Raw genomic sequence first — 24,448 nt, 5'->3', positions numbered from 1 at the left:
CCTATGGGGAGATGCTAAATAAACTGAGGTTATTTAGGTCAGAAAAAAAATGAACTAAAGGTAAAAATGACAATGGTCTTCAAATATGTAAGAAGTATCAGAAGTAAATTATTCCCCATGGTTACTTTGGATAGAACACGTAGTTCAGAAATTTTCAGAAGTGTGGACTTATGTGAGATGTGAAGGGATATGAACCAGCTTCAGCTTCACACTCTTACATTTAAGTGATGAAAACAAAGGCACCCACATGTAGGCTAGTTAGCTAGGTTACCATCATATTCAGTGGAGCTTAGAGAGCTGCTCACCTTAACCAAAACTTGATGCTTACACTTGGTCAGCTGAATAAGTCCCTGGACTCCTCTGACTATTGACTAGATTTTCATTGAGTATAACAGCAGCTCAGATGCTCAGCTCGCATGCAGATGCCTTCTTTATATATACCTAAATTTACATCTGAAACTCAAGATGAACCCTGCTGCAAGAATAATTCTGTAAGTGAGGATGGTGAAGTTTTGGAATAGATTGCCTGTGGATGTTGTCTCAACCAGTAACAGCAGAGAGCAGTTTATACAGAGTTGATCTTTCCCTGGGGCAAAGGCAAAGCTGTTCTGTAAAGCAGAGTAGCCTAGCTCAATAAAACTTGAAATTATAGCTTCTGTACTGCTGTTAAACACTGCCTACAGCAAGCTCTGCTCACTGTTACTTCTCTGGGGAGCCAGACAGCATGTGGCAGAAATCAGAAGTTTCTCCCTGTGCATGCCCAGGCAGGCATAAACACAGATGACACTACATCTCCCATTCCTGGGACTGATTGTATTAACTAGGCAGCAACTCTCTGGGCAAAGGAAAGAATTAGATGAGGTTCCTTCCCACGCTTGTCTCTGAAGGGCAGCAACGGCATCATGTGCAATCTATTTGAGCAGAATCCAATTTCCAAATCAGGAAACCCTTAAATTCACCTCTTCTAGATATAGGTAGTAGAAAGACAAGGTTGTGGATCTTAGTAGGGTTTAGGCACATGCTCATGAACAAACTACTCAATACTATTAAGGTGGTTTGGTTTATTTTTTAATTAATTCATCCACTGTCATTACATATGTTCTGCAATTTCATACATCTTCATAATATTAATTTTAAATTGTCCTTATGCAACCTGGTGTCTTTACTGTGTTACACATCCATTTTCATGTTCAAACACAAACTACATGAATCTCATTTTCATTTTGTTAACTCTAAAATCATTTATGTCACCTTGGAGGACAGTTCAATGCCCAGAGAACAGTGAAATGGCAGACACCACCTTGAAATGTAAATTTAACCTTATCTAACTTGAGGAAATTAGACTAAGAAATCCATTTGGCTTCACCCATCATCAGTCAAGAGAGACAGGTCTCTTCAGCATCCATATGGAACATCTAAGATCAGTAGAATGAATGTTACTGACACTGCTTTCCACAAATGGAACTGGAGACTTGGTAAATGGTGGGAGAGAATTTTTCAGAGACTGTTCAAGCACATAAATCAAATGCACAATCACGAATTATAAAATTACCAATGGGTTTGGTGAAAACATCCTCTTTGATGCACTAACTATTGACTGCTAGACAGAAGAGTTCACATATCGTTGCTTTGATAGTAAACACCAACCTGTGGTAAAATGACTGATGACTGTGGATAGAATTATAGACACACTGATCTGTGTATTATTTTGTTTATATTTGTGAATTCAGTCTTTTCATATAATTATCATATTATGGACTGCATGCCAAACACAGTGATGTGACCTCCCAGTATGAATAGGTGTTGAGTCAGAAAATTGTACAAACACTGGTATTAATGCTGTCTTCTGTTCTGTAATAAAATACTGTACCACATGATTTAGAAAAAAAGCAAAATCATAACAAGTTATTTTTCTGTGCTAACTTCCTTTTCAACTAACTGAATGGGTATTAATTAATGTTTCTAAAAATAATTGGGCTAAAGAGAATATCTTTTCCTTGGTTAACTTTCAAAATATACTATCAGTTATGTATGGAAACGCACACCAAATCTTAGTTCATTAACCGATTATGTGCAGAATATCTGCAGTTCAGCAAAGTATATCCTATTGTTTTTACTTCTAAGCTGCTTTTTTTAAAACTGTAGATAAATGGATTAAAATAACATGTTAAATATTGTAGTTAAGTTTCATAAATAGTAATTTGAACAGTCATCAAAGCATATTTTTGAAAAAAGCATAGAATCATAGAATTGTTTAGGTTGGAAAAGACCTTTAAGATCATCCAGTCCAACCATTAACCTAACACTACCAAGTCCAACACTAAAACAATTAAGGGTAGAGTAGCAATTTCATGTTTCCTGGCTTGGTGGCTGGATTATTTTTTAATGAAAGTAAAAACTAGGAATCATTAAGATTGGAAAGGATCTCTAAGATCATCAGTCCAACCATCAACCCAACACCACCATGCCCACTAAACCATGTCCCAAAGTGCCACGTCTACCCGTTTTTTGAACACTTCCAGGGATGGGGACTCCACCACCTCTCTGGACAGCCTGTTCCAATGCTTGACTAGTCTTTCCATGAAGAAATTTTTCCTAATATCCAATCTAAACCTCCCCTGGTGCAACTTGAGCCCATTTCCTCTCGTCCTATCACTTGTTGCTTGGGAGAAGAGACCAACACCCACCTCACTACAACCTCCTTTCAGGTAGTTGTAGAGAGCGATAAGGTCTCCCCTCAGCCTCCTCTTCTCTAGGCTAAACAACTCCAGTTCCCTCAGCCACTCTTGATAAGACCTATGCTCTAGACCCTTCACCAGCTTTGTTGCCCGCCTCTGAACACGCTCCAGCACCTCAATGTCTTTCTTGTATTGAGGGGCCCAAAACTGGACACAGTATTCCAGGTGCGACCTCACCAGTGCTGAGTACAGGGGCACAATCACCTCCCTGCTCCTGCTGGCCACAGCATTCCTGATACAAGCCAGGATGCTGTTGGCCTTCTTGGCCACTTGGGCACACTGCTGGCTCATGTTCAGCTGGCTGTCAACAGCACCCCCAGGTCCTTTTCCGCCAGGCAGCTTTCCAGCCACTCTTCCCCAAGCCTGTAGCGTTGCATGGGGTTGTTGTGACTGAAGTGCAGGACCTGGCACTTGGCCTTGTTGAACCTCATACAGTTGGCCTCAGCCCATCGATGCAGCCTGTCCAGATCCCTCTGTAGAGCCTTCCTACCTTCAGGCAGATCAATGCTCCCACCCAACTTGTTGTCATCTGTGAACTTACTGAGGGTGCACTCAATCCCCTCATCCAGATCATCGATAAAGATATTAAACAAGGCTGGCCCCAAAACTGAGCCCTGGGGAACACCGCTTGTGACCAGTCACCAACTGGATTTAACTCCATTCACCACAAGTATTTTGGAATTAAAAATGTTAGGATGTATTTTGCTTATATTCTCTTAATTTAAACTGTCAGAATACCTGTATTAAATTTTTATTTTCTGGGTTTTTTTCTTTCTTTATCCTGAAAAGTTAATAAATATAATGAGTGAAGAAACAAAGCATACAGAAACAGCTGAATTTTCACAGTAAAATATTCTGCTAGTCAGTACATTGATGTTGCTCAAAATGTTGTGTTGATATTATTAGAGAAAATTTGGGCTAAAATACCCTTTAAAAAAAAGAAGAAAAGAACATGTAGTACATAATTGCTGAGTGACCTCTGAGTTACCAATTAGCACTGCTTTTTTTTTTTTTTTTTAATTATCATGGGCTTAGTCTATCAGCTGGACAGTAAACAAGACCCTGCCATCTCTGTCTATTGTCCAGTCTAGTTAAATCATTTTCTAGAAACAACCTGGCCTGAAGGTCAGGAAGGACACTCATTCCAAGACTCTAAGTCGGCTAATTGAAGCTAACTCCCAAGAAGACAGATCCTCTGTTAATTTGGTATGTGTGGGTGAGTGCACATCAATAACACAAAGGGCTCCATTATTGCTGTATCAAAGTAAATAGTTGAAAAAGTGAGTCTGGGAGATGGATGATGAGTTAAGTGTTAAGCAGACACTGACTGCAAACAGTAAGTAGCACACAGTTGCTCTCAGAAGGAATTTGGCATCTGTTAACTCCTTAATTTCCTCTGTGTTAGATTTGTTTTTCTGCATGTCTTTTTTATGCTGCAGGTCTTTTATCACCCAATTCAAGGAGATTTTGCGAAACCCTTTAATAGATGAATTTAGTTTGTGGGGTCTGGAAGAAGCTTTCCTGCATTAAAGCTCACCTTAAATAGTGAGTTTGTTTGCATTTGAGAAGTTACATTCATTGCCAGAAGATAACATGTCTTCAGCCAAAACCAGTCTAGGCTCTGAATTCTGTCTACAGGCCAGCATGAGGCTGACAAGAATTGTGCCTCCAGGAGTGCTTGGGAAAGTTCTGGGTCCTGGCAAAAAGGAATACCTCACAACTTCCACTTGTACCACCTTCTTGCCTACCACTTTTATGACTAGCTTAAAGATGGAAGAGAACATTTTTGTTGAAAAAGTACAGAAATTACAATTGTTCCTGACACTGCATTGCTTTTTTACTTTATTTCAATGTGCCCAGCAATGAAGGGCCAAGAACAATCTAGCCCTTGTGATTTTTCTAGATCAGAAAATTAAGCTAATAAAAACTCTAGCTGGTACTTGTTAACTCACATCTTCCAAGAGTCTACTACAGCCAAAGTAAAACAGATATTAACCTGGTCAAGACAAAAATCGATAGAGCCCATTGAAAATTTTTACATGATGGTTGTCCAGTGTAAGTGCATGTGCCATAGCACACCTAAACACTGTCTAGTTCACTCACTAAAGCTAGATATTCTATAATTCATACATGAGGGTAATCAACATTTGCAATTCTAAAAAGGTTGACTTCCAAAAAAACCTAGCAAAATAATAAATTATCTTTGAGCAGGTGTATATCTTTCTTGGAGAATATAATTGATCTTTAGATGACAAAAAGGTAGATCTTACCTGTTTGGATTTTCATAAAACACATAATATGGGACCTGAAAATCATTAGTTAAAGAATGCAAGAAACACAAACTGAGTGAAGAGTCGGATAAAGGGACTTCTGTAAAAGAAATGTAAAGTGAGTGAAGAGTAGGATACAGGGATGCTGTTTATAAGAACTGAGATGGAACAGTTATCACTGAAAGTCTTAAAGAACTATTTTTAGGACTTAGCATACTTAATTTTATCAGTATTTATCTTTGCAGAAAAAGGGAAATGTACTTATGAAATACATTGATAACCTACATTGTAATTAGATAAGACAGTTAAGTATCATCCAGAGAGAAACTTGATGTTGAGAACTAATATAATAAAAATGTGAGAAATGCACTGGTGTGCATTAGGGACTAGAGATAAAACTTCTGTGTTAAGTAGGGAATTCAGTCAGGTGCAAAGGCAGAAGGGAAAGCAGACCTGAGTCCATGAATTAATCACATGAAAAAAGGCAATTTTTGCTATGATGCATCAGACAAGGTATTTCTAATCATACCAAGAAAGTAATAGTGCCATTTTACAAGGGATGGATGAAAAATAATCTAAAGTGTTGTTGTACACATTTGATCACAAATATTGAAGAAACATTTATACAACTAAAAGCAATTAAAAAAGGGCTACTGAGATAAAATACAGAATTGAATGCCTGTCATACAAGAAGGACTGAAAGAGCTTGACTCCTTGAGTCTAGACAGATAAACAGTCTGTGACTATCTTCTTCAAGCAGTCAGGATGTGTAATGCAGGTTAACAAAGGAAAAGAGTGGAAGGCAATATTACACGAGACATTAAGTTTAAAGAAATAAGCAATACAAGCTTATATAAGACCAAAATTGGATGTAGTTTTCCAGATATGGTTTAACAAGTGCTGAGCAGAGGGACATAATCACTTGCTCCTGATCTCCTGGCTGTGCTCCTGCTAACATAGCCCAGGACACTTTTGGCTTCTCTGCTGCCAGGTCTCACTGCTGGCTCAGCCTCAGTTCACTGCCTACCCTGAGGGTCACCTCAGGGTTTCTTCAACAGAGCTGCCCCCTGGGCAGGCTCCCACCTATATCATAGAATCATAGAATCATAGAATCGTTTAGGTTGGAAAAGACCTTTAAGATCATCCAGTCCAACCATTAACCTACACTACCAAGTCTACTCTAAGCCAATCAAGGGTAGACTAGGCTAAACCATGTCCTCAAGTGCCACATCTACCCATCTATCACTGCCAGGCACTCTTCCTCCCAGTGGGTACAAATTGTCTTTTGTCCTTATTGAATTTTGTGAGGTTCCCGTCAGCCCATTCCTCCAGCCTCTCTACCTCCCTCTGAATAGCAGCCTTGCCCTTTAGTGCATCAGCTGTCCCCCTGCTATTTGATGCCATCTCCAAACCTGAGGACCAAGTACTTCATCAGCTCCTCTGAGTCATGGATAAAGATATTAAATAAGAAAAAGTCCCAGCACACACCACTGTGGACTCCATTGTTTTACCAGTCTCCTGACAGAGTGCAATCTGTTAACCACTAGACTTTACTGAAATAATTTTTTTTTAAATTATTTCCTTTAATTTTCTGGAAACAAAATCTGTTTCTGAAGGCAAATACAAGTAATTTACTAAAAAAATGAAAACTTCCAAATGAGGAAAAAATACATCATGGCTCTAATTTTCTGATCTGCCACTAAACTAGAGACTTCAGAAGTTTACTTGTTCCTGAAAAAAAGTCTGGCAGTGAAGAGTTTTCAGTCTAGGTCCAAAATTTTAGTCTATTTCAAATTCAAGGTGAATTTACAATAATGCTAGACTATTGCCACAGAAGTAAGCTGATTAAAAAATGTGGGTCTGACTCTTTCACTGAAGCACAAACAGAGCAACAGAAAGAAAGGCAGACATTGGATCATTTTATTTAGATCAAAAAAGAAGTATGAGAGAAGGGGGAAAATATAGGAACTGCCTAGTCTTCATTATGCATAAAGATAGTAACATCTGAACAAGGTGACATCTGGATAAGGCTGGCTATGCCATATTCAGCAGATGTTAAATTAAAAGGTATTCTGAGAGAAAAGGGCAGGTTGGAGACCTGCTCATAAAGGTCAAGCTGGTGTAATCACTGACAATTTGATCTATTGCTAGGTATAACTGTGAAAGCTGGATCCTCAAGGCAGGAAATGTGAAGTCATCAGAGTCCTTTGAGATTCTGTGTGGCTGATATACATTGAAGATATCAGAGCAGGAAAGAAGACAAATGAGCATATATTGCAGCAGTGCAGAAAGAACCATTTACTGCTCCCAGAACATCAAGGAGAGCAAGCTGAAATATTTCAGGGACATACCAAGGAGAGATGGAGATCGATCAGCAAAAACAATAGTGCAAAGCAGAACCGCAAGCAAAAATGGAAGCATGGATTGGGTCAGCAACATAACAGAAGGGAAATTTCCGCAAGCAATGAGGGGATGTCAGGTCTTGTGAATCATGATGCAAAGGGTCACTGACCTCCAAATTTAACACAGAGCTTGATAATGATGGATATAGGTAATTTATCAAACAATAATGTCAGCTGGTAAGCAGCCTAGTTAAAAGACATATGAAATGTAGCCTCATGTTTCTGACCCCTCAAGCACCATACAAATAAGATGATGCTTTTTTCTAATAGAAGCTGTAGATTTCATATATCAAAATTCTACTTCATATGAATTCATAAAATGTATCTAGACACTCCTTATATATAAACAGACATCGTAACCACTCTTATACTATGACAAATACAAGATTATATAAATTGGTTAGAAAATTTTTATAAATTCAGTTTAAATATTCTACTAATGAATAATTCTTTCGGCATTTAATGTTACACCATTATTGCAATAAACACATTTAGCATGGCAAACTATCGTTAGTTGTTCTACAAGGTTTTCCTCAGGATTAATAAGATGTGCCATTATTTGTGAAATCCTCACGTGCTTTTCAAAAGAGGTTTTTCAAGAACATCTTTTTTTTTTTTTTTTACTTCAGGAGCATGGTAATGCTGCAAGGATCCCTTTTGAAGAAAAGTATAGTGATGAAAAAAGGGGAAGAAAAGGAGGAAATCTTACACATGGTATACACATGGATTTTGCTACAGATCTATGTGTTCCTATATCAGGAGTATAATCATACAATATATCTGGAACAAAACCCATGTATTGCCAACACTTTGCAAATCACAGCTACCCTCAATGTAAAGGAGACTGTGAGAAATAGTCAATTAAGTGTTTCACAATGGAAAATTCCAATGCTAGAACACAAGTCTGATAACTGAAATAGATATCCTCTAAATGAGAACCAACTCACCGAGTTAGGCACTTACACCGGAATGGCTTCATTGAGCACCCAAAATGTAAATATAGGATAGATACCTGCAACATATAGTAGGCTGGAGCTTTTTCAAGGTTTCTGTACAGAAGTTTTTACTTCTCTCTGCCTGTTACACCATTTAAAAAGATCTGTTACTTTGCTTTAAGCTGGCTTTTTTCAGCCTACCATTTCAGTGTCTATCTGGACCATGTTCATCCCCTTTGCACCATTCCAGTACCTCTGAACTCAGTGTTTCCCTGCGTGACCAAAAATGGGCTTCTTCACACCATCACAAAGTAGCTTATTAGCTTTAAATAGTATTTAATCCATTAAAAAGTCTGGTTATGTAAACCTTAGCTAACACCAAGCTTCTTTCCACAGCATGTTATTATTACTTTTTTCTGCACCACAGACAACAGGGCATATTCTTGTGCTGTATCTGTAGAATATCTTTTCTTTGCCTAGAATAATCATTGTTCTACCAAATTTATGCTTACTGTCTTCTGCAGCCTTCTGAATCATTATCACACCCAGCATGAAAGAAGATCTAAAACAATAAATTGGGTTATATATGCACAATTTCCACACTGAAATAATCTTCTCCTATGATCAGATTTGTTACAGAAAAGTTATGCAGAACAAAACATAATGAATTGCATTAGGAAAAAAATGCAATTGATTACTTACAGAAAATAAAAATAATGCTTTACTATCAGGCTTAATAAACTGTGAAAAAGGCTTTTATATGTGGCTAGTATTTCTTCACCCACAGTCTGGCATTACAGCTCTGTAAAGTAGGATCAGGTTTATGAAGAAAATAAACTTTTTCCCTCTGATGTGCCTACTGCAGTGTCTTAAATAGAAAAATCCTCGGGATGTGCTAGTTCTTCTTTTCACCTAAAAGTGACAAATTACAGATTACCTGAAAAATTGCTGATGTTCCCAAATATTGTAAATCTGTAGCTATGAGTTACTGCTGTATATGCCCTTAGTTAAAAGCAGCCTGAATGGGAGAGGATAACATTCAGTTCTGTGCATTAGCTGCATCAAGCTAATTTCTCTACGTATGTTGCACTTGATAAATTACAGCTTCTAAATCTGAATGAACTGCTTAAGCTACCTCTGTCTACATGTCATGACTCCTTGAAAAGCAAGATATATTACTTCAAAGATTTTTGTGTGGTTATAGATCAAAAATAAATAACACTATCTCATTTAGTTAAATAAAGTGAGTATCTGTATAAATCAAGAGTCCTCCCGTGCTTTCAGGAGACAAGCTGGCAAGGCATGTATAGTCCTTTATGATCAGAGTTCCTAAGTCCATGTACTTAAAACAAGCATATATTGGGAAATATATAAAAGTCAAATTACTATGTATTCTGCTTGGAAAATATTTGATATCACAGAAATGTGTCAACAAGCAGCAAATCAAGTTTGTGAACAGGTGAAACTATGTATTTAAGCTATGTTCAGTGTTGATGGCAACAAGACAATCACTGAAATTTTCTATGGTCAGTGCTAGCCAGCAAGATCTAACTGTCCCCTCTCAGTACATAAGACAGCTTTAGCCTTGAGAGCACTTCTAGCCCATTCATTCTCAACAGCATATTTTTAAATCACATTGCAAAATGAACCGTAAGGGGGTTTGGTTTTCTTTAAGGAGGAATCTGTAACTAACAGAGAGTCCTTGGGAGACACACATGTTGTCTCACCTTGCATCACTTCACTGTCAGCATCTTGGAACAGGTGAAAACAGAGTACAACAAAAGTAGCCCTCAGTACTGTAACAATTGGGAAACAGAACAAAGGTGTGGATAAGGTGGAACGATGTTACTTTATATGAGTGAATGGCTTGCGATAACCTTTGACATGCATTTCCGTATTTTTCATTTCCACATCTCCAATTTTCATTTTGTTCTTTGCATTGAATGACATTGTTTTTAATGTAATTTTAACTCATAATTGGCTATGCAGATACATAATTACTCTCAGCCTAATCACATAATTAGAGCACATGTATTTACATAATTGCAATACTTTATTAGAAAGTGTAGTTACAGCATTAATGGAATTGTGTTTAATGTCATCCTAAAAGTCCCCATGAAACTCTGTGGGGAAAAGACATATAAAAAACCACTACAAGCAGTGTTTAAAGTTTTCTGCCTTAGCCCTCCCTCTCAGTGTTATATCACCAAGAACACATTAATTTCAGTATTATAAATAGAGATGGGCTGAGACTGATACCATTTTTAGAAGTCCAGGTCTGAACTGTGGAAGTTTGAGACAAAATAACTTAATACCATCTATTTATTTTACTCGGGATTACTCTTTTGAGGTGTAAGAAGAACAGTAATCACTCTTTATATATAGCTCTAGAAGATTCTGCCCTTAGTGTCTCAACACAAAAATAAGACAAATTGAACTCTGCAAAGACCTCTTAAGTAGAAGCATCTAATAAACTGAGGACTGCTCTGATAGATTATATTGATTGTATTTTATTTGAAAGGGGAACCTAAAATGCTATTGGAAGCCCTGTAATCAGCTCAGTCTTTCCTGCATTGTTAATAAATATTTGACTTCTCAACTCTGGATACTTTTATAGTAGTTTCATTCCTCCATTGACTTTAAAGGCAAATGAAACAACCTTTGACTTCTGCCATTGATTGCCCAAATGGTTACTGGACGGAGTCACACTAAAGCTGTCTTTCTGTCTCCTCCCTCTATATTTTTCTCAGAAACACAATTGTATGAAATGTGCAACTGTCCTGATTTTCAAAGAATACACTTGGAAAGAAGATGCCCTAAGATTAAAAATAATGTGTGTTTGGGTGGGGTTTTTTTGTGGAAACTTAGTGCTACTGAATTAAATTTGAGCATAGCAAGGCATATGACAAATATAATTTTTCCTATGCAAGTATGCATGTACATATATTAATTATATTCAAGCAGGATTTTGTGGTTTATCCCTAAATTTAAAACATTAATTTAAAAGTGGCATTATAGTACTAAGTATTTAGATGCAGTCAAAATGCTCTTAGAAGAGCAGGTTGAGCTGAATGCACGTAAAATATTTTCCCATATGACAGTACTTTCTAAGTTTACATGCCTGTTACAAATATATTAAAAATTACAACATTGCAGTGTGAATTCTGTGACCTGTTCACTGAAGTGACTCTCTGCATATCCAAGAATATAGTAATGGGTTTTGTCTTCAAGAAACCCTATAATTTGGCCACTCCTTATCTGAAGGATTCTCATCTTGCCCTGTAATGAGAAAGATCATCCATTACAGCCATTGTTACTTTCTTACACAACTGATGGAAGTGCTCAAGCCACGTTTCGGAGCTGGAGCAGAAAAAAAGGCATTTCCTGAAAATACCATCCCAACGGCAAGATGTGCTTTCCCCCACATTGTGAGGAGAGAGAACTGACTTTTTGAGTTTGTAGAGATGAAGATCTACAGCCTTATATTCCCTGAGAGACATAGAAAGGGGACAGAGTAAAAGCTGGAGGAGGTTATATTGCAGCATATTTACACATTATAAATGGATGCTGAAATTGCAAGTGTATAAGCAGTGGGAGGCTGGCAAATGTGCATATATGAGATCATTGTTTGAATTAAATTTTTTAGGTCATGCAGAGCATGGGACAGGACACTTAGTAATGCAAATATTTATTTAGCAGATGAAATTATAAGATTCAGGCCTAGGCATTATTACTTTTTTGACTACTTGTGTACCCTTGCACAAAAATCACCCAAGCTGTGATTTGAACTGTGCCTCTGGTAGGGCGCAGTATTACACTTGTAGCACAAAAACTGGGTTGGTCTTAAGAGTGCCAATGACTCCAGCGCCTACTTTGCAACTGGTGACACCAGTGAGAATATGACTGTAGTTTTCCTTCTTCAAATTTGGTATCTCGCATTTTAAAGCCTGCGACATTCATCAGAAAAGCAGATAGGGCATATCTGATCTTTACAGCAGATGAAGTCTCTTCTGACTGTTTCAGCATGTATAAATGGATTAGCTTTGAAGAAAATATGCTAGATATTAACCTCTCAGTCAGGGATCAGCATAACGGGGCTGCTCCCAAGGAAGAAAGAGGCAGGAGTGGAGGGTAACCACAGCACAGACCATGCAGTGCCCTCCCTGACCAGGGCGCAGTCCTGCAGGTCCTGAGCAGGGCCAGGCTGGTGGCAGTGGCAGATCCCATTGACAATCCCAGACAAGGAGAGGTGGTGAGGCAGGTCCAGGGTCCAATTTTGGGACCCCAGTCAGGAGCAGCAGGAGGCAAGGCAGGAGACAGGACTGGAGGTAAGGCTGCCCATAACACCAGCCTGAGGTCCATCCAGGAGACAGGGCCAGAGAGGAGGCTGGAGATAAGCCTGGAGACAAGGCTACCTCCAGCATCAATCAAGCTGCAGACCCTCCAGGGAGGCCAGTCAGGATGGCAGGGACAGAGCTGGGCGCAGGCCTGCCACAGCAGTGCTCAGGCAACAGCTGAACTGGAGATGCTGGGCTCATGGGGAGGGGATTTGTGGGAGGATCCCAGATGTGGCTTCTGGGGGAAATTAAGCCTCTTGGTGCACTCTGGGGCTTGACTATCTTTTTTTAAAATCATTAATTAAATTTAAACATGGTTTTACCATAGTTTTTACATTATAATTACTCCCCCTTTTAAAAAGCAGTCTATTTATGACATTGTACAATCCATGACCTAAATTAAGAACTACATTTACTATAATCATTTAACATTATTTACGTTATTGAAGGCTACTATTCAAGCAGCATTTTTTAAAAAATTAAATGACTGCATGTTGTGGTTTAACCCCAGCCGGCGACTGAGCACCACACAGCCACTCACTCACTCTGGTGGGATGGGGAGAGAATCAGAAGAGTAAAAGTGAGAAAACTTCTGGGTTGAGATAAGAACAGTTTAATATCTGAAATAAAATAAAATAGTAGTAATAATAATAATATACAAAGCAAGTGACTCACGATGCAGTTGCTCACCACCTGCTGACCAATGCCCAGCCAGCCCCCGAGCAGCGACACCCCAGCCAGCTTTCCCCCAGTTTATATACTGAGCGTGATGCCATATGGTATGGAGTATCCCTAAATCCAAACCACAGCACTATACCAGCTACTAGGAAGAAAATTAACTCTATCCCAGCCAAAACCAAGATACTGCACTTGAAGCAGTTACCAGTTAAGCACAAGTGTGCTGGGATGATAGTTCAGCTGAAAGCAGCAGCAGCAGCCTCTCCTGCTGGGCAGAGGGAATACCTTTTCCATGTACCCTCCAGCTACTCCCACAGCACTCCTGGGCTACTTCCATGAGATTCCACCATCTCACTGAAGACTACTGGCCAAAAAACTATTTAATTTGGCCTCAAAAGGCAGTCATGGGTAAGATACTATGCCTCTGGTACCCTGAGAGCTCCTTGAACAAATGCGTATATCTTGGCGTATAATTGCAGCTCTGGGGAAGTGTTTCTTGCACCATGCCTAACAGCATTTTTGGCTCATTCAAAAGAAGCACACAGCCTGCTGTCATTAGATGATAAACCAGGCAAGACTAGGAAAGTGGAGGATATTCATAGATTCCAGTGGTCACCGGTTCAGCTACCTGAGATCTTAATCACTGGGTGTAGTCCAGCTGATGAAGTTAAACTCAGGCAACTCAGGGTCCCATTTCTTTGAACGAATGTGACATAGCATGAAGAGCCAGAAAAATGCTACATCAATAGTAGATCTGGACAATAAGGACCATCCGGCTTTAGGAGATCCATCTGCATATTCACTGCAGCTATGGCATTATCATTATGCAGACTGCCAGAAAAAATACCAATATCTTATTCAGCCAGAACCATTTAAGAAATAAATATACCTCTTTGATTATATTTTTTGCTCCAGTACCTCACCTTGCTTAATTGCTTATACCATATAAACAATAAATTTGTATATCAAAAGTGTCAGTATTTAGATCTTTATCTGACATACTGAAAATGACTCACCATTGTTTTGCTATTTATTGGTCATGGTCAGTGCTACAAATTCAAATTCATGTTATTATTTGAATGGATCAGGTTTTACTTTAATGTATCCTATATCATTCAAGAAGGAGTCAATGGGGCAGAAGCCATTTACATAATGATTGCATAATTGCACTGACTTTTTGTGCCATAAGAAAGAATGTTGAACTTAACTATTCACATCATGAGTAGAATATGAATGTTTCTGGAAAAAAATCTTTTCATTCACTCAACATATGTATATTCTGTTGAGAAGGAGAGGACCTGCTCACCTAGGAGAAATGAGACCATGATGTCTTGTCGGAATATTAAGCAGAGAAAAGTAGTTTATGGCATGATTTCAAGTGATCACAAAATTTTTCTGGACACAGCCAAAATGTAGATGCCTAAGACTCAGAGAGACAGGATTAAGAATGATTCCCTTCTGATGTTCTCTAACACTGTAGCTAACTGGCATCTCCATTTTGAACAAAAAATATCTCTACTTGGCCACTTTCACAGAAACACAAAGACTGAATACCTAGCCCATGCTTAAGCTTTGCTGCCATTCAGAATGGGAAAACCTCTTGAACGTCAACTCCAAACCACATGTAATGCAGATATTTGAGACAGCACAAAGCTGCATACCCCTGTAGCAAATATTAAATGTCTCTTTGTTTCAGGAACATTTCTCTAGGAAAAACTTAGTGTGAGTACCTTTCTCATAGCAACCTAGTGCCTAGAAGGAACATGGCTTGCAGATCTCGTCAATCTAAGGGATACATATCTTCAGGGGCTTCAACAAAAATTACCTGAACGGGTTGGCATAAGGGAAGTTTTTAGCCACATTCTAACTATTGCATTTAAGCTGGGCACTGTAAAAATGAACGCCTGACTTGTTTAAGGTAATTTTGTGAGAAGGGCAAAACAACTTCACTGGACAAAGTGAAAAACTGCAAGTCACGGAAAGGCAATAAAGTCACTTATTCCAATAACGTGTAGCTTTTCACAAGCCAACTAGCCATCAGAAATTACCAGTCAAACACTCACATCAATGATGTGGCTTTTCTAATCCCCTAATTTCTATTCTGTCTTCACAAGGCAATACTTCTGGCTTACAGTAACTAAGAAGATAAAAATCCTTCCAAATTACAGCACTGCCTAACTCAAGAGGAGATCTGCAAAGCAGCATCAGTCAGCCAGCATAACATTCCAAGTGAAATAAATTGGGTCATTGGGTCAGCACTAGCTGAGAGGCCAAAAATGCAATTTTAGCTTCTAATGGCTTCTTTCTCCATATGTTCCCTGGCTTGTCAATGCTTTTTTTGTCTTTTGCCAGTGCCCTTGTACAAATATTCTGGGAGAGATATTAGGCATAAAATTTTACCACCAGGTGTAGCACATATTTGTTATATCATACATTATGCATTTTATATATATCTCATATTTTCTTCTAGGACTAAATTTGTTCTATTTGGCCTTCTAACAGAGCACAGTGCAGTATAACTGTAGAATGCAAGTTGTAGTTGCTGCTTGTAACCTGCTTTTGTAAGATCAATGCTGCATTTCAACTTCTAGATGTTGGATATGTAGGTCAATTTATGCCCATTCACACATAGGAGAAAATGCTAGTCAACCTATGAAATACACAAATAAAACTCAAAAGTTAAGCATTCACTTAATTCAATGGACTTTTCCTCATAGATCTGAATCATTTCAAGGAGATCCTCGTTCCTTTAGAAAATCTCTTGCTTTAGTGTTGTTTCAAAAGTAGATTTAGAAAAAAATCTAAATATTGCCAGATAGAAATTCTTCACCAACATGTAAAAGTCACAGTTGGGCAGTTTGGGTGACCTGAGGCAAATGAAAGCCAAACAAAAATGTAACAAATATTGAAAGAGAATAAGACAGTCAGCTTGCCAACACCATGACAATGATCTCATGATATCAGCATGTTCTTCTCATTATGCTGACTCAAGTATGTGATTTACCTAAGTATTTGAATTGTCACAATTCTCTTTTGGCCAAAGAAGAAAGTTATTTCAACGTAGTACAAGTTTGGCACGTTTTATGTTTTGAGCAGCCAGAGTTTGAAATGTTGGATGTCCATCGACTGTGTATGCAGTCAGGATTTGTAAACAAGTTCTAAATCCACACATTTTGCATCTAGCCATGTACAGGAAAAATAATGGGAGCATATGTTTTCATGTCACAGTGCTCCAGGTTAGGATTTCTAGCAGTATTATTTCATCAGAAAGAAACGCACCACCAGAGCCCATGGGCACAGATTTAAATATTTCAGAAAGTCTTAGGCTAAGACATGCTGCTACCATTCTAGTATATCCTGAAAGAACTGCTTCCTCTACTTCTCAAGATTCTTCTCTGAGGGATGTTAGAAAAATGTTAACATTGTAATAAGATTCAAGTAATTATTTTCATTGTAACAGAAAATTTCTGCAAATAGCTTGCACAGCAGACTGGCTATTGATGACTGATTTGGCTTTGTTGTTTCTATGGATGAAATATTATATAGAGGATTGTCCTGGTTTCAGCTGGGATAGAGTTAGTTTTCTTCCTAGTAGCAGGCATAGTGCTCTGTTTTGGATTTAGGATGAGAAGAATGCTGATAACACACTGGTGTTTTAGTTGTTGCTAAGTACTGCTTATGCTAGTCAAGGACTTTTCAGCTTCCCATGCTCTGCCAGGCGCACAAGAAAGCGGGGGGAGGCACAGCCAGAATAGTTGATCCAAACTGACCAAAGGGCTATTCCATACCATATGACATCATGCTCAGTATATAAACTGCGAGGAGTTGGCCGGGGGGAGCGATCGTGCTCGGGAACTGTCTGGGTATCAGTCGGCGGGTGGTGAGCAATTGCATTGTGCATCACTTGCTTTGTATATTATTATTATTATTACTATTATAATTATTATATTGTTATTATTATCATTACTCTTTTATTTTATTTCAATTATTAAACTGTTCTTATCTCAACCCAGGAGTGTTTCTCACTCTTACTCCTCTGATTCTCTCCCCCATCCCATCGGGGCAGGGGGAGGGAGTGAGCAGCTGCGTGGTGCTTAGTTGCTGGCTGGGGCTAAACCACGACAAGGATTCATCAGAGGGTGTGTCTTAAACTGAACTTTCAGTTGAAGAGCAGAGTAGGAAAAAAAAGACAAAATTAATTGTAACTGCCTCCTGATGTGAGAACTCCAGGATGAAATACTTAAACAATAATGTGCAACCTCTCCTCTAAAATTTCCTTAGCACCAGATTCCTGGACAGCAACTAATTCGTTCAACCTTTAAAAAGAGTTTCAGGGCAATCTGTAACTGGTAGGCTGATTTCATCCCTGTCCACATTAGGTGAAACTATAATAATGAATAGAATTAGGAGGATTATGGATGATATGAGAGCGGGAGGAAAAAATTAAAACATATTTTCTACATGAAAGTTACACCTCCATGACCTACTTACATTCCTTGAAAAAATCAACGGCAGAGAGACAGAAGGTGTCTGAATTCCAAGTATTCCAAGAGTCCCAGTCCCTCCCCAGCCTTTTAAAGAAACTAAGCTGCTATACAATAACAAAGTAAGTCCACACATAACTAAATACTTAGTTAAAATATAGGAAGAAAAGGACAGAAGTGATCAGTTTTCACAGTAGAATGGCATTATCGGGGATGTGTAATAATATTAATCCGTATCTTATTGATGTTAGTCTACAAATCCATGAATGATCCAAAAAAGTGTAACGATTGGCAAAGTTTTCCATTGAAAGTAAGTTATTAAACACAATGAAGGCAAGGTCCAATGGTGAAAAAGTGTAGAAGGACCTAACATGAGTAAGTGGATGACAAAATGGCAAATGTAATTTAAAGTACCTTGATATACAGTGAAGTACATGAAAGAATAGATCCTACCTTTGCATATAAAAGGAACTGACTATTGCCAGTCAGGAATGAGATCTTGGGACTAAGATGCATGAAAAAGCCAGCTAAACAGCTGTCAAATAAGCAAGTCAAATGTTGTACATTTTTAGGAAATAGAGAACCAGAGATCATTATTATACCGATATATAAATACATGGTGTGTCTGCATCTTGACTACAGGTAATTCTAGTTCTTTCCACCAAAAAGGGTGCAGGGATAATCAAAGACATGGAACAGCTTGATATGAGGAACAGGTAGGTTTCTTCAGGCTGAGAGGGGCTGTGATAGCAGTCCATAGAACACTGAATGACGTGTGGAAGGAAAGCAAAAAGCAATTGTTTCCTGTTTCCCCCAATAAAAAACTAGGAAACTTCAAATGAAAGTAACAGGACACAAGCTCAAAAACCAAAGAGAGTGCATTTCACACAATGCTGAATTAACCTGTGGCACTATAACACATATTTTTGTAGATACTAAGTATTCTTGTCAAGGAAGAATAATCTACTGGGGGCTATTAAAGAAGCATCACATCAGACTCCTGAAGTCCCAGGGCCATCAGCTGAAAGGTTAATTTTTTTAAGTGTCACAATATGTTGTATGCTTGCCCTGTTTTTATCATCTTCCTAAGGAAGGGCGTATAAAACTATGGGAACCACAACAAAGCCTAGAAGGACATTTTTCTAATCTCTTACCATTGTTTTATTATACTCAAATCAGGTTTACATTTAAAGAATCTTTACCAATATGCAAAACCCCTGAAATAAAATTTTTAAAAATAACAAAAAAAAAGTTATTCCTCTCCAAAATGATTTTTTTAAATTTTTTGTCCTCACCACTTTAAACTCTAATTCTTGTGTTGTGAGAACATTTTCTTTCAGCATATCTAACACCAGATTCCTCGTAGCAGTAAATTTGAAAATGTCCTGAGAACTTAATCATGTGACCTCCAGCCAAATTTGGGGAGCTTGAAGCTACCTATGATTATTTACCAACTAAGTGTTATTCCCACATAATACCACACATGTATGCAGATAAAAAGCAGAGGACAAAATCCACCAGATTGCACCATGCTAGTTTTAGCCAGGCATCATCCTGGTCCTGCGAAGAAAGTATATTTTTTTATTGAATGCTAAGATTGTCAGCAATACTGTAAACTAGAATAAAACTAAGGATGTTTTTTAATAGGCTGTGTCAAATAGAATTAATTCATCATAATCTTATTTCACATTGACCACAAAATATCCATTCAATCATTTTCAGACTTCCTGCTGTTTGGAGAAGATCAGAGAGAAAAAGCTGCAAGCACTGAGTATTTAAGCCACCTAATTCTTCCAGTTATGAGAAATCTGAGGATGTTGTCTTGCCATAATAAAAATCCTTTTACCTATCACTAGCATCTAGCAATTGCATTGATCATCCTGCTTTCCTCATTAATCATAATAAATTTCAATGACCAATGAGTTATGACACAGCGTATTTCTGTTCATTTTCCATGCCAAGGCATGGTTTGAGTTTTGGGCACAAATTATGTGACTCCTTTTATCACTGTTTAATTTACATCTTCTGAGTCTCTCCCATGAATCTTTTATTTTTACTATCATAAGGTAGCAACTAGCTACAAAGACTAAACTGTTTTCTTCAATTTTCTGCTTACATTATTGTTCTTGAGCATTAAAACTGACTTTGAAAACTTTGTACATCTTTAAAATTAGTAGAGTTGGAACCATAAAGCCAAGGTTCTCCAACAGCAGTGAGGACAACACTAATTTGTGTAAGACCTGGAAACTGGAAGTGCTCTGGAGTGTCAGTGCTCTCCTACTCTGTGGTTAAAGTATCTTGACCAATAAAGACTAAAGTTCATAAAGGAATGAATACTTCATATCTCCTGGCTGTAGCTCAAATACTGCAGCAGCTTTAGAATAGATTTTAAAATTAAATCATTTTGTGATCTGAGTATAAGAATATCCAAGCTGATTTGGTTTTCCTATACAACTATGAAAAGGACAAACGCAATATTAGGAGATACATTTCCTGCAGCTGTTGCTGCCCAGCTTCTTGGTATTGTGGAAAAAATCAACCTTTGCTCTCAAAAAGATGAGGAGCTGGCACCATGCCCTCCTGCTACAGTCTGGGGAGAAGGAGAGGAAGGACAGACTGATTGGGACGGGTCCATAGGGCAAGCGAGCTGAGAGCCAGAGTGACAGCCAGGCTGGATGGGCAGGGGCCTTACTGACCCATGAGCTGTCCCACAGCCCCCAAATGAAGCAAGCAGAGCAGGTCAGTGATGGTCACCAGGGTCAGCCAAGAGCTCAGTAATCTCCAGAGAAGTTCATGGTGACAAGGAAGGTCCAAGGTCCAGTCAAGGAGCCAAGCCATGGTCAGGATCAGAGAGGTCCATGGGCACAGGCACAGGCATCTGCACCAGCAAGGACCATGGGCACAGACATGGTCCATGGGCACTGTAGCTTAGTTGAGGACCCAAGGATGAGGGTCTGAGCTAACACACAGCTCACAGCTGAAAAGAGTCCCTAGGTGCTCCCAGGACAAGCTACCCTTCTCTGTGGGAGTCTGCCCTTGCTCTGGATGTCTTTGAAAGCAAAATAAACATAGTCAGGGCTCAGGCGTGAATATGGCTCACAGTTGTCCCTGGTGCTAAATTGCTAGAGCCGTCCCTGGGCATGATTTTGGCTCAGGCCAAACAACATTGGTGCAGCCCAGTCAATGGCCATAGTGATTTAGGGGCCAGTTTAGGGTCACATAGGCCAGTGACCCTTCCCCACAGCTGCTAACTTAAGGGGTTTACTGGTTTGGGGAGGAGGAATGGAAATAGGATTTAGTTGTATAGACACAAGCTAAACTGTGCCTGTCAGACCCATGGCCAGAAAACAGGTCCTGGCCTTGTCTTCCCTTCCAGCATAAACACCTGTGATTTTTTATTTTTTTTTAAAGTGCAAAGAAGTGACATTTCAGGCTACAATATGAGGGTTTGGACAGCAATGGTTTGGGGCTGTTGGGCTTTTTCCTGATATATTTTTGCTGGCAGTGAGGGCATAAATCCTACAATTTCTTATGTCAGCTGCATTAAGGAGGGCTTAAAATGAGAGCTAATGGATGTAGTCCCAGGAACCTAGGTCTGACAGCAGTACATATGCAGCCCACCTGCAAATAGCAGCCCACCTTCTGGCTTGCTCTTCATCAGGAGTGAAACTGATTTTGTGGGACTCAGAGCCCTAATAATCTAGGATCATGTTTAGCTTCTTATTCCATCTGTTATACGAGGCCCTGAAGTTTCATCCTTTGTGACTTACAGAGAGCTGCGGAGATTGTCAAACAGAAATTTCACTGTAATGTAAGTATTTGAAGATTATACTAGATGGCTCTGAGAAAGTAAATTCTGCCAGATTTGCAAGAAAATTGCACTCCAACTAGCAATACAATGTTATGAGATATTAATGACTTCCATGTGGGTAATATGTATGCAAACAAAATGCACTGTATTAACTTACAAGAATAAATTAATAGAATTTCGGTAGGCAGTGCATTAGTAGACACCTGTGTTTCTCTTCAATATCAATACGCTGCTAAAAAAGCCAGCATTTATAGGGCTCAGATTGTGAGCATTTAGATGTATACAATTGGATATGAATTAATATAAATCATAAACCTGGTCAATTTTTTTTTTTTTTTTTTTTTTTTGCTTGAAAGCTACCACTGAAATTTGTTCACTATCTCTCAGGATAAAAATAGCTGTAGAAAATACACTTTTTAAAAATTTTTGTTCTTTTCATTGAAAACTCAAAGTCATTCAGTTTTCTGTATGTGGCAATGTGTTGAAAAATATAAAGAGGTGTTCAAGCAAAAATGAAATTTCTGGTTCTATTTAAACTTAAATACACCTGAGCAGGCCTAGTAATGTGTTGGTTTGTACATGTAAGAGTTTACTAATTTATAAATTTGAGATTAAGAAATAAGCTTCAGAAACATGGTCTCACATGCAAATGTTTGGCATCAGTTAGGTTAACAATTTTAAATGCTTTGTGGTATCCTTCCTGACCTTCAGCTGCCACATTAAAAATGTGCAGAATGTGCAACGATAGATCTGCCAGCTTTGTGCAGAAATTTATGAAAACTAAATGGCATGAGCATCCTACTCTACCTTAAATGTCTGTCTTGAATGCTTGTCCACAAGTAAGAGTTACACTTTAGGTACTCTCAAGCCACTGGACTCCAATACATAAATAACTGGATGAAACTGTTAACTGATCTAGAGGTGCAACTTACATTTTTTTCCCTGATAATTCTGCATGAACCTATGCACTCTAGAAAAGGCAGACACACAAAATTAATAAATAAAATTTTAAAAATACTGTAGGGTAGTTTGATTTTGTGGTAACTTTTTTTTATCCGAAGCAAACCATTGATATTTACGCGACAAATGGTATGCACCCAACCAAAAAAATGGCAGCTCTGAAAAGCTATCTCTTCAACTGAGGAGCAGTCATTCAAAATTACCTCAAAAATAAACTAAAATCCTCTAATAGCATTTTATAATAGTTTAAAATTTGCAAATCAAACTTGACATAAGGACTGGGAATTTCAGTTCTTTCCAGATTCAAATCAATAATCTACAGCCATTTTTTCACTCTCATCTTTCAAACCTTAATTCAATCTTAATTATTGTTGCTCTCCACCCTATAGGAAACATAATTTAATTTTACAGGACTTCTTTTTGAAAGAAAGGTTTTTTCATCATTTGGCTATAAAATCCAATATGCTTTTTAAAATATCTTGGTTTACAGTAAGGTCCCCAAAATTAATGAAAATTCTTACAAATATATTGGTTAGAACTGTCTACTTACACACAAAAATTGTGACAAACTTAAAAGGATAGAAATGATGTTGCTAGTGGTCTTTATGAGTATACTAATTCTGTCATCGTTTATCAGCTTATCTGCAATGTCAGATTTCACTCTGCAAGCCTTCTAGGTACTCAGTATGCTACTGTAAAAGATTTTCAGAAATATGTTGAGTTTGCACTTCCTGTTTCACACCAGAATAGATTTGCACAGCACAAAGTGGAAAAATATTTCTCTAGAAGAGACATCCACAAAAAAAGAGCCATTTTCCCTCAAACCCACTTGCTGAAGCAGTACTGTTCCTGCAAGAAATATTCTCTACTTTTCAGCAAAAGAAAAAAGACAATTTGTGTATATATTTCATATTAATAATATAGAGTACTACTACTAATAATAATAATATGCAAGGTATTTCTCTGAATTTCCCAAGCCTCAAGGAGGTAAGGAGTTCAAAAGTAATGAAGTGACCTGCGCCTTTCTTGCACGTATTTTGAAGCTAATATGTTATAAAACACAGATAGGTCTTAATAAGCAAATCAGCTATGGAGAATTGGTTTCACTAAAAGATTCACCAAAGATTTTATCATCAACAATAAAGTTACACTAATTAAAAATTTCTTTACCTTAAAACTTTGGTGCTTATAATCAGTGTGTTGTAAGCTGGCCTATTTTTCTAACTGTCCTGGTTTCAGCTGGGATAGAGTTAATTTTCTTCCTAGTGGTTAATTTTCTTCCTAGTAGCTGGCATAGTGCTGTGTTTTGGATTTAGTATGAGAATGTTGATAGCACACTGATTGTTTAGTTGTTGCGAAGTACTGCTTACACTAGTCAAGGACTTTTCAACTTCTCATGCCCTGCCAGCGAGAAGCTGGGAGGGGGCACAGCCAGGACAGCTGACCCAAACTGCCCAAAGGGCTATTCCATACCATATGATGCCATGCTCAGTATAGAAACTGGGGGGAGCTGGCTGGGGGCAGCAATCGCTGCTTGGGGACTGTCTGGGCATTGGTCGGTGGGTGGTGAGCAGTTGCATTGTGCATCACATTATTATTATTATTATTATTATTATTATTATTATTATTATTATTATTATTATTACTACTAGTACTACTACTATTATTATTATTTTCTGTGCCTTTTAAACTGTCTTTATCTTAAACCATGGGTTTTACTTTTTTTTCCTGATTCTGTCCCTCATCCCACCAGGGGCAGGGGGAAGGTGAGTGAGCAGCTGTGTGGTGCTTAGTTCCCAACTGGGGTTCAACCATGACACTAACAAAAAACTT

The sequence above is a fragment of the Pelecanus crispus genome, chromosome 3, assembly GCF_030463565.1.
Source record: "Pelecanus crispus isolate bPelCri1 chromosome 3, bPelCri1.pri, whole genome shotgun sequence".
In the NCBI taxonomy this organism is placed as follows: domain Eukaryota; kingdom Metazoa; phylum Chordata; class Aves; order Pelecaniformes; family Pelecanidae; genus Pelecanus; species Pelecanus crispus.
Note: the sequence above shows the minus strand (reverse complement) of the source record.